The following is a 10,780-nucleotide window of genomic DNA, read 5'->3' on the forward strand; positions in this document are numbered from 1 at the left end:
GTACAGGCCCGTCTGAAGTTTGCCAATGAACATCTGAATGATTCAGAGGAGACCTGGGTGAAAGTTGTGGTCAGATGAGACCAAAATCAAGCTCTTTGGCATCAACTCAACTCGCCGTGTTTGGAGGAGGAAGAATGCTGCCTATGACCCCAAGAACACCATCCCCACTGTCAAACATGGATGTGGAAACATTATGCTTTGGGGTGTTTTTCTGCTAAGGGGACAGGACAACTTCACCACATCAAAGGGACGATGAAGGGGGCCATGTACCATCAAATCTTGGGTGAGAACCTCTTTCCCTCAGCTAGGGCATTGAAAATGGGTCGTGGATGGGTATTCCAGCATAGCAATGACCCAAAACACACAGCCAAGGCAACAAAGGAGTGGCTCAAGAAGAAGCACATTAAGCTCTTGGAGTGGCCTAGCCCAGGGGTCCCTAACCTCCGGTCCGTGGACCAGTACTGGGCCGCAGCATGCCAGCAACCGGTCCACACAAACAAGCAAAGCCCCATCCATGGGATGCAGGCAGCATGCAAAACCACACACCCTCCAGTCCGTGGAAAAACCTCTCTCCATGGAACCAATCCCTGGTGCCCAAAAAGTCTCCAGACCTTAATCCCATAGAAAATCTGTGGAGGGAGCTGAAGGTTCAAGCTGCCAAACATCAGCCTTGAAACCTTAATGACTTGGAGAGGATCTGCAAAGAGGAGTGGGACAAAATCCCTCCTGATATATGCAAACCTGGTGGCCAACTACAAGAAACATCTGACCTCTGTGATTGCCAACAAGGGTTTTGCCACCAAGTACTAAATTATGTTTTGCAAAGGGGTCAAATACTTATTTCACTCATTAAAATGCAAATCAATTAACTTTTTTGAAATGCGTTTTTCTGGATTTTTTTGTTGTTATTCTGTCTTTCACTGTTAAAATAAATCTACCATTAAAATTATAGACTGATCATTTCTTTGTCAGTGGGCAAATGTACAAAATCAGCAGGGGATCAAATATTTTTTTCCCTCACTGTTTGAATCTTTAAAATTTTCTGTATTACTAAATGTAATTGAGTCCAAAATTTTCTGATTTTACACTTCCAACAAAAATTCTTGTTAGTTACATTTCCAGTGTAAAGTTGTAAGAAACTTTACACGTTAAGATAGTTTTTCCACTGATATATACTAGCAATACATCATTTTATAAAAATTCTCCTTAGTGTAAATTTCTCTCCTTCCAACCACATATTTTCCCACTGATCAATTTATATATTATTTGTATAACCCAAGTTTTAGACCTTTTTATCATTACAAACTTCCATTTGTTGTTTCATATTTCAGCAAAAGATTTATGCATTTTAGCAATAATATATTGACCATTTGTATACAATTCCATTTCAAATTCAATCTTAATTACTCAAAACTAAAAGTTTTTGTAGCTACTTTAAATCTTTCTAATAATTGCAGACAAGAAAACTATTGACATATATATTCTTCTACCACCATCACCTCTTGTTTTTATTCTACATTCTCCTTGACAAAATTCTTAACATGTTTTAGGAAATCAACCATTTATCTTTAGTAATCATTTGTCTTTTGTAAAATACTTCCTGATCTGAAAATACAAAGGTATTTTTGAGAAAAACCGAGGTTTGTATCTGCTCCATGTTCTCAGTATGGGAGGTCTAACAATTTTTAAAATCTACATTAACCTTAGCATTATCATGCCATAGATATCCATGCCTCCTAAATTCAAGGTCACATCCTTCTAATTCAAAAAACCTTATGTTTCTCAGCAACATTTATTCTTTCTTCCAGATCAAATAAATTGCAAAGTATAATTTTACTGCAAAATATAATTTCAAATTACATAAGCCCAATCCTTGTCTTTCTTATATATATTTGCAAATATATATACAAATGTATTCTTATGTCACCTTTTTGAAGATTATTCTTTTTAAAGACCAAGTATAAGTAATGTACATAGGTGGAGTCTGGAGTTCCAAATCTAGCATCTTTAATAAAATCTTTAAAAAATGTAAATTGTTGTTTAGGAACATATATGAGAAAAAAGGATTCTTATTGTTGCAAATGGGATAAATTATGTGGCCGTCCAAGCTTTAGAAACAATACAAAAGAAGTGCTTTGGGCCTAGTATGAACATAGCACAAAAGTCATTGAATAAGACAGAATTAACTATCATGAAAGTAAGCGATAAGCCATATTCTACAAATCACTGCAGCTGACTTCCCACAATCCTTTAATCCAACTCATACAAAACACTGTATGGTTTACCAGGTGGTTTACAGATTTAAACTTTTAGGAGAAACGAATAATAAAGTTTTACTGGGTTGCATTTTCTGCTGAATACAATAAGGTAAGGAGAGAGGGCTGAAGAGTTTTTTCTACATATAGTAAAGGATTCAGTGCAATATCCTTGATATGCTATTTTATTGTGTCTAGAAATGAATGCAATGGCAAACTAATTTCATATCATTGCAAGGACAAATGCATGGACATATTTATTAAATCATCGGAACTGAGCTCATCTCAAATGAGATTGTTTTCACAGCAGAATTCATATATAGATTTCTTCTCAAAACATATAAATATAGCAAACTAATTTCTGCTTTTCTGCCTGAAAAAGCTTAGCAATTCTGACATAAGCAAAAGCCTAGCAAACTGCCTTTGAAAAATTATGTACTTCTTAGTGTTGAGGTTCCTATATCCATCGCAATTTTTTATTTTGGCTCAGGATGTCCTGACTAGATGATTGATTGATTAACAGAGATTGATTGATATGTTTTTACATGCTTATTGTGATATGAGTATAAGCATTCACTGGATAGGGAAAAGTTGTCAAAAGACAAGACAGCAGGCTCAATAGCACTATGAAAACTCTGGCTTTTGTTAACAATGTTGTTGCATGCATATTCAAATAGGCAGGCTTCAACTGTGCTACTGTACTGTGATTGCTATCTTGCCTTTTTTACCTCCAGTGCCTATGATTATACGTACAAGTCACAGAGACCGATGCTATATGCAAATATCAAATAGGGTTGTGCAATTTCAAAAAGGATTTAGAAGAAGTGCTCTGGACTTCGCACTAATGTGATCATAGCGTCTCTGCTACCAATTAGGACAATCATTCTTTTTCAGTTTCCATGTGAGCCTTAAAAAAAAGATATCTGCTTTGCTTAGTGAACTCATTAAGGTAAATTTTTAAGCATCCTCATTTGCTTTTAGCCTTGTTCAGAAACCAGAAAATAGGGTGGAACTGCTTTAATGAATACAGAAAGGTGCTATGTTCATGCTTTGTTTGAAGTGCTTCTTCCAAATCATTTCTGAAATGTGCACAGCCCTGGTATCTCACTGTCAACAAAGACCAACTTGAATAACAGGTAGTCCTCGTTTAGCTATTGCCTTGTACAGGGACCTTTTGCAGATACAAATGTAATAAAAAAATAACTTTGTGACCAATTTACATATTTATGATTTTCACAAGTCTATAAAGTAAAGTAAAGCTGAAGGAAGGTCATAAGCACAGTTGAATTTTCGCTTAGTGATAGCTCTGCTTAATGACCAAGTTGCCATGATTGCTAAACAAGGATTACCTATATTTTTAGCACTTTCTCCCACCAGTTATAAATATCAGGCAGGTGAAAAAAAACTAGATCTTCAACATTTCATAACCGCACTCACAGAATGAAAGAGGGTGAAAAAGGATGTTAGAGGTCACCTATTAGAATTAGTTCTGTTTTCTGTATGTTAAATATACCTTGAACCTTTAACTGTTTCTCTCAGAACTTGGTTTTCAAACCCTTCACTATTTTGGCAACCTTGTCTGAATTTGCTCCAATTTCTCACTGTTCCTTTTGAACTGTGATACCCAGAGCTGAACAGAGAACTCTAAATAGGGTCTGCCCGGTGGCGTTCCATTTGATGTTTCCTTCCAGTGCAGTCATAAAATTGTAACATAAAAACATAAGCAATGCCTAGCTTTATTGGACCCCCATCTATCTGGTCCAGCAGTCTGTTTTCATCATGGCCAACCAACTGAATAAGGAAACCCGCTGGTCTCCCAGCAGTCATGCTGCAATTTAGGTAATAAGGGTGGATCATTTATCCATCTGACAGTATAATCTAGTCCATATGCTACCATTTTATGAAGAAGATATCATGAAGCACTTTGGTGAAAGCTTTATTGAGATATAGGTATACTATCATAGGAGAAAATAAGGTGTTGATTAGGACAAGCCCCCTCCTTAAGTTACCTTCCCAAACAATAGACCATGTCACCTTAACATTTAGAAGGCCAAGCAATGTTGATTAAGCTGAGAAAAGATACTAGAAGCAAAGATTCTGGGAAGCAAGGCCACGCTAAGATAAACCCATAAAATTATCTCTTTAGAAAGAACTGCACTACTAAAATACTGTGTTTCTTGTCTCAATAAACTTATTTTTCTAATTCCAAGGTTACCGCATAGAAACCATTCTATTCCTGATTTTGTCAACTATATGCACCATTCACACGTACAGTGTGCTTAACCCTACGATATTGGTAAATCATATGTATTCTAATTTACATAATTATATGATGGAGTTTGCATTTCCACTCCCTTTTAAATTGCTTTTTCTGCCTCTAGTTCCATAATAAACTATTTGTGCTTTGACCAAAAAGTGTACTGGTCTCCATTATAAACAATTCTTGGGTGAAACTGGTGAGAGAAATTTCTCCCAGAAATTGGTGTTAGAGGTTTTGGCAATACTTCTATGGCAAGTTGTTAGACATGTGGTCATTGAGGTAGGGATTATTGGTGGGCAATCAGAAGAGATGAAGATCAGCCCCAATTATTGATCCCCCCCCTAAATTTTTCTATCTATGTGAAAGTTTTGACCATTGGAAACATTGAATCAAGATTTATATTGAGTGCAGACACTGTAAGCAGGATCAGACTTTTCAACAGAAAACATCTTAAATGCAAGGGAGATTAACTGATTATTGACTACCTAATTCCAACATTTCAGGTCCTAGACCTAGAGCACGGGTCGGCAACCCGCAGCTCCAGAGCCACATGCGGCTCTTTGAGCCTTCTCCTGCGGCTCCCAGCCTCCTCTGCCATTTGCAGAAAGAGAGAGACAGAGAGAGGCACTGGCACTTCCCTTCTCTCTCTCTCTCTCTCTCCCTCTCCCTCCCTCCCTCTGTGTGTGTGTGTGTGTGTGTGTGTGTGTGTGTGTGTGTGTGTGTAAAAAAGAGAGTGGACTCACCCTATTCTCCGACGAGTTGACAAGCTTATTCGGTGGGGCTCCTGCCTTGGCTGCGTCTCTGCAGGAAGCAGGAAGGGCAGGAGAGAGCCAGCCCAATAAGAATGTGTGTCAACTTGTTGGAGAACAGCTTGAAGCCAGCTTGCCAGGTGAGCAGAAGATCGGAGAGAGGGAGAGAGGGGGGGAGAAAGAGAGAGAGAGGAAAGAGAGGAAAGAGAGAGAGAGAAGGAAAGAGAAAAACAGAGAGAGAGAGGGAGAGGAGAGAGAGGGAGAGAGATAAAGAGAGAGAGAGGAAAAAGGGAGAAAGAGAGAGGGAGAGAAAGAGAGGGAAAGGGAGTGAGAGAGAAAAAGAGGGGGAGAGAGGAAAGAGAAAGAGAGAGAGGGAGAGAGGAAGAGGAAAGAGAGCAAGAGAGAGAGAGAGAGAGGGAGAGGGAGAGAGAGGAAAGAAAGAGGAAAGAGAAAGGGAGAGGAAAGAGAAAAAGAGAGAGAAAGACAGGGAGAGGAAAGAGAGAAAGAGATGGAGAGAGAGAGAGGAAAGAGAAAGAGGGAGAGAAAGAGAGGCAGGGAGGGAGAGAGAAAAAGAAAGGGAGAGAGAGAGAACTCATGCACAGCAGCCTCTATTTTTTTAAATTAAACTCTTCAATTAAGCTCCTCCCACTCGCGCGTGTGCGCGCACAGGTTTTGCGGCTCCCAGTGTTTTCTTTTCTCTGGGAAACAGGTCCAAGTGGCTCTTTGAGTGTTTAAGGTTGAAGACCCCTGACCTAGACTAGAGTATATACTAGAGCAGTGGTGGCGGACCTATGGCATGCGTGCCAGAGGCGGCACTCAGACCCCTCTCTGTGGGCACACGTGCCATGCCCCAGAGATGATGAGGGACTGGCCCCCGCCACCCTGGCCCCACCCACCCAGTCTGCCATGACTACCACGGCCACGCCCACCCGGCACCCGGTGATAAGTGGGTTTTGGGTTGCATTTTGGGCACTGGGTCTCTAAAAGGTTTTCCATCACTGTACTAGAGTATAGTATGTCATATCTCAGCTACAGATTTAGCTAGTGGAACTCCATTTAAACTTACACAATATATTTATGGCTCTTGGGCCATTAAATATATACGAAATGGCATACCTATACAAAATCTACCAAGGAGTTCTGGTTCCCTCACTTCTGATCTCAGAATTTTGCAACTTCTGTGTTTCCACTTGGAAGGTGTGCATCCAAGTGCATACACTTACAGCTTTACTCTTTGGAAGGTGAAGGGAAAGTAGCTTTATAATCGGCAGCAGCTTATAACACTGCTCCTTCTCCCCTGGGGGACATTCAATCTCCATTTCCTACTCAAATTCAGTTCAAATGACTACAAAATGGAGCCTGCACTCAGGAATACTGCTGCTGTTATGTGTAAGATGTGTAGCAGACTCCCAAGGGATCTGGCAACATCCAGACTGATGCCCAAGGCTCCACATTTGATTTGTATCATGCAGAAAGAATCTCATGCAAAAAACAGGGGAGGGTCAATATTTGTTTGTCTAGTATGCTTCTTTTACCCTTCAAGACAATTAATATCTGTATTCCTCTTGACTTCTGCACAAAGGAGAAGTTATTCTCTCAGTCACTAGATCTTAGGCTCAGGAACCCTTCTAAGTTTTGCAGAACACCCAAAAGGAATGTTACATTGATCATCAATAAGCAGTTTCAACTTCAACAGAAATTTTCAGAGGTCCATAGCCAGATCTTATTCCATGCAGTACAGCTCCTGTTTATGAACATTGTACTCGGGACTACATACAATACACTACCTTTAGCATCTATCTATCTAAATTAAAAATAAATTTCATCCCCTCACCTGAAAAGTGGTGCTGGAAGTCATGTAAAACTTTATACAGAACATGGAGACACTCTGTATCTGTTTCTCTCTCAGAGCTTAAGGGAAAGTAGAGTTTATATACCATTCTGATAGATTCCCCAAAAAATGGGCTTTGTTATTTGTTGATAACTATCTGTACTTTCCCAGGATAACATCTTACCCATCACTGTGTGGATGGCACTGTAGCAAAGAACCTGTTAACTTTATTTTTATTTTATTTTTTTACTAAGTGGGACTTGCTCCTCTGGTAGGATTCCAGTATGAATGCTCATTTCAGCAGTCAGATGACCATAATATTTACAAAACTATGATTATAAAGTTACAGATCCACATCCCAAATACACAAAGTTCTGTCTGTATAAAAAGGTGGAACCGAGACATTAAAATGCTGGTTTCTAAGCCAAATGTCATCCCACATAGGGAAATTTTCATGGGCAAAACTATTCCTAACAGAAAACATGATCTTTCCCTTTTAAAATTGTGAATGGTTGGCCAATGCTAGGACAAACCAGCCCCAATTGGCTTATTGTAAAAGAAAACCTTGCTAGCCTGGGGAAAGATCTAGTAAAGCACTCTCTGTCCCTTATTAAATGACTTCTATTTCCTCCATGATGAAACTAGCATCCTCAGCTCCTAACTCAGCAATATCCTCCTACATGAAAACTGGAGAAACATTTGTCTCTCATCACAGGGGACAGGACTACACCATAAAATGTTGGAATAGTTCACACTGCTCTGAAATGCAAGGGTTAAACTACCTAGACACAAACATCCCATCGCTGGAAAGTAACTCCTTCAGAGGATCTGCTATCTAATAAGTAGTTATTATCTCTCCTCCAAAAGAGAAGTGAAGAAAGACCAGCTGAAATATGATCAGGTTAACAATAATAATCATTATTGGACAATTTGAACTTGAGCAAGTGTACCCTGAAAGTCTCTGTTCCAGCATTATACTGTTTCTGCCCTAAAATTCTTTCACATATACTTGTATTAAATGACTGTTGGCTGGAATTCTTTCACATATACTTGTATTAAATGACTGTTGGCTTTGTACTCTTGATCATTTGCAATTGACAGGAGATACATTTGGGAGTAAAATCTGCTGATTATTATAGATAACCCTTGCTTACCTACCAACAGCCTCATGCAGTGACATTTGAAGTTATGATGGTGCTAAACAAGTAATTTTGTGACCAATCCTTGCATTTATGACCACTGCAGCATCCTATAGACACCTGATCACTATTTGTATGCTTCATAACCAGCTTGCAATGAGCAGTTAATACAGAAGGCAGAAATAAAATTGTACATGATCACGATTTTGCACTTAGCAAACACTAAGTGTTTAGCAAATGCTAACCCTAACCCTAGCTCTTAACAACCCTAACCCCTAATCCTAAATTGTAAGCCTGTCAGTCATTGATTTTGTGCATAGCAACGAAGTTGTTGGTCCTAATTGTTGTTAATCAAGGAATAACTGCATTATGAAACAATAGAAATGTTAAATGGAAGCCATCTATTGTCAACACTTAAAAAGCTTTGGTATCACAGAATGTTCAGGGTATGAATCACTAATGTTAACTGCATTTCTTAACCCCTTTTTCTTTTGCTGATTTGTGTGTGGATTTATTTAACAGAACCAAATGGGGTGGTAAAACAACATGTGGGAACACTCTTAATATCTGAATATTTATTGATATCTCTGAACATTCCATTTGAGTGAAGGGACAATGGGTCCAAGAAAACCTTTTATTTTGGAAGAAACAGATTTCCCTCAAATAGCACACAAGATTTCTCTCTTACTTTACTCAACTAAATGAAACCTAAAAAGAGCTGGAGATGCAACCCCTTTCATATAGGGTTATAGAAATAGAAATAAATATATGATTAAACGGCATGATTTAAACATACATTTGAATGGTTCATGTGGTGGGTCCATATATGGGGCATTTTGTATGTAATAACAGTGTAGAACTAGAAAAACAATGATGTATTGACAAGAGTACATAGTACTAAAGAATTGTTTTTTGGGAGGGGGGTTTATCTTATATTGGCTTTGTTTCCCAAATACTTTGCTTGCCTCCCAGTATCTTTTCTGAGTTTTATCAACATTGCTTGGCCTTCTACGTTCTTTTTATCACTGAGCTAGCATGGCCTATTGTTTGGGAAGGTAATTTAGGGAGAGGAATGTTTTGCTTGTCCTAACCAACGCCATGTTTTCTCCTACATTACATATAAGAATAATTCTGTTGCATGACACAAGAAAATGAACAATGGGGATACAGATTAGTATATTATATGAATAAGGAAAATGGATTAGTCGATTCTCAAATTTATTTAGACCTAAGAGCCCTTAATTTTTTTGCAGCTAATTTCCACAATTACATCATTAAAAAATAATAATAATAGCAAGGAATTCAATTCCTCTGCCTTCCTTGGTAAGATCCTATTTTATCTATCAGGTCACTAGGAAATCCAAACAACCCCATAGGAATTTATCAAGATCTGTAAGATGTTTAGGGGAGACCATCTTAATTGGTCCTTCCACCTGTAGAGGTCTTAGGTTGCAACCATGTCAAAGTACTCAAAATAATAATTTCATGTTCAGATCACACAGCAGCTGCTCTGAGGCACAGCTGACACTGAGGCTGCTGTTTGACCTGAAACTTATGACAGCAAAATCTCTGTGGCCCGCACTTTTATCCCGTTTCAACTACGTTTCAGTAATATGTAAAACAAGTTTATCTGCAAATAAACATCGTCATGTAAACTATGATGGGATTCTGGTTCACAGGAAGAATTTGCTGTCACAAAGCCAACCATTATTTTAAACAATCCAAAACCGATTCTACCCCAAAGCACTTTATAATTATGGAACTAAACATAAAATACAGTGAACTGCCTCCTGCAATGAGTCCTCCTGTATAAGTAAGTTCGATTTAACTTAGGGGTGTGTGCCCTTACCGGCGCCATTACTAACTTTTCCTCAGCGCCCGAGTTGAAATGGGATGTGGGGTCATCATCCTTAAAGCGTCAGACTGAGGTGATTAATTCTGTTCAAGATGAATCCTTGTGGAACGCCAATGCTTCGGGGAAACCGCGACCCCCGTTAGGATAGACCAGAGGAGAGTGGAGCTATTTTGGGAGTTCAGGACTGGGCAAAGATCGGAGACCCGCTATATTTTTTGCTTTCCACATGTAGGGCTGTGACTGAGATACTCCCGGATTGCCACCTTAGCACAAAGGCAGTGTCCCCGATGTTCCTTCCTAGTGAACTCGTGCAAAAGCCCCCTTCACAAGAGGGAGTTTAAAGTGGAATGAGAGAAACACTGGATAAATGGGGATTATTTATCTATACGGCTGTACGGTATTTCTAAAGGTGGTTATAGGGAGGAGCTCCCACCGAAATAAGTAAGGGCTGTCTTTAAATAAACATCTCCGCCTCCGGCTACCAAAAGGCCTCACTTGCCCTTTTCCACCATCACAAAAACTGCCCCCGTCCTCCCCGAGGGAGGCAAAGACCTTCTGCATTAGAAGAAGCCGCGGCTGAGCAAAAGGAAAAAAAGGAGGGAGGAAGAAGTAGCGGGTGAATATTTCATTGGACGGCCGCCCAAGTCTAGCTCCGCCCTCTTTAACTCAGAGCTCCTCTCCGAGACGAAGT

Source organism: Protobothrops mucrosquamatus, unplaced genomic scaffold (genome assembly GCF_001527695.2).
Source record: "Protobothrops mucrosquamatus isolate PMUCROS unplaced genomic scaffold, P.Mucros_1.0 scaffold_258, whole genome shotgun sequence".
Taxonomy (NCBI): Eukaryota; Metazoa; Chordata; class Lepidosauria; order Squamata; family Viperidae; genus Protobothrops; species Protobothrops mucrosquamatus.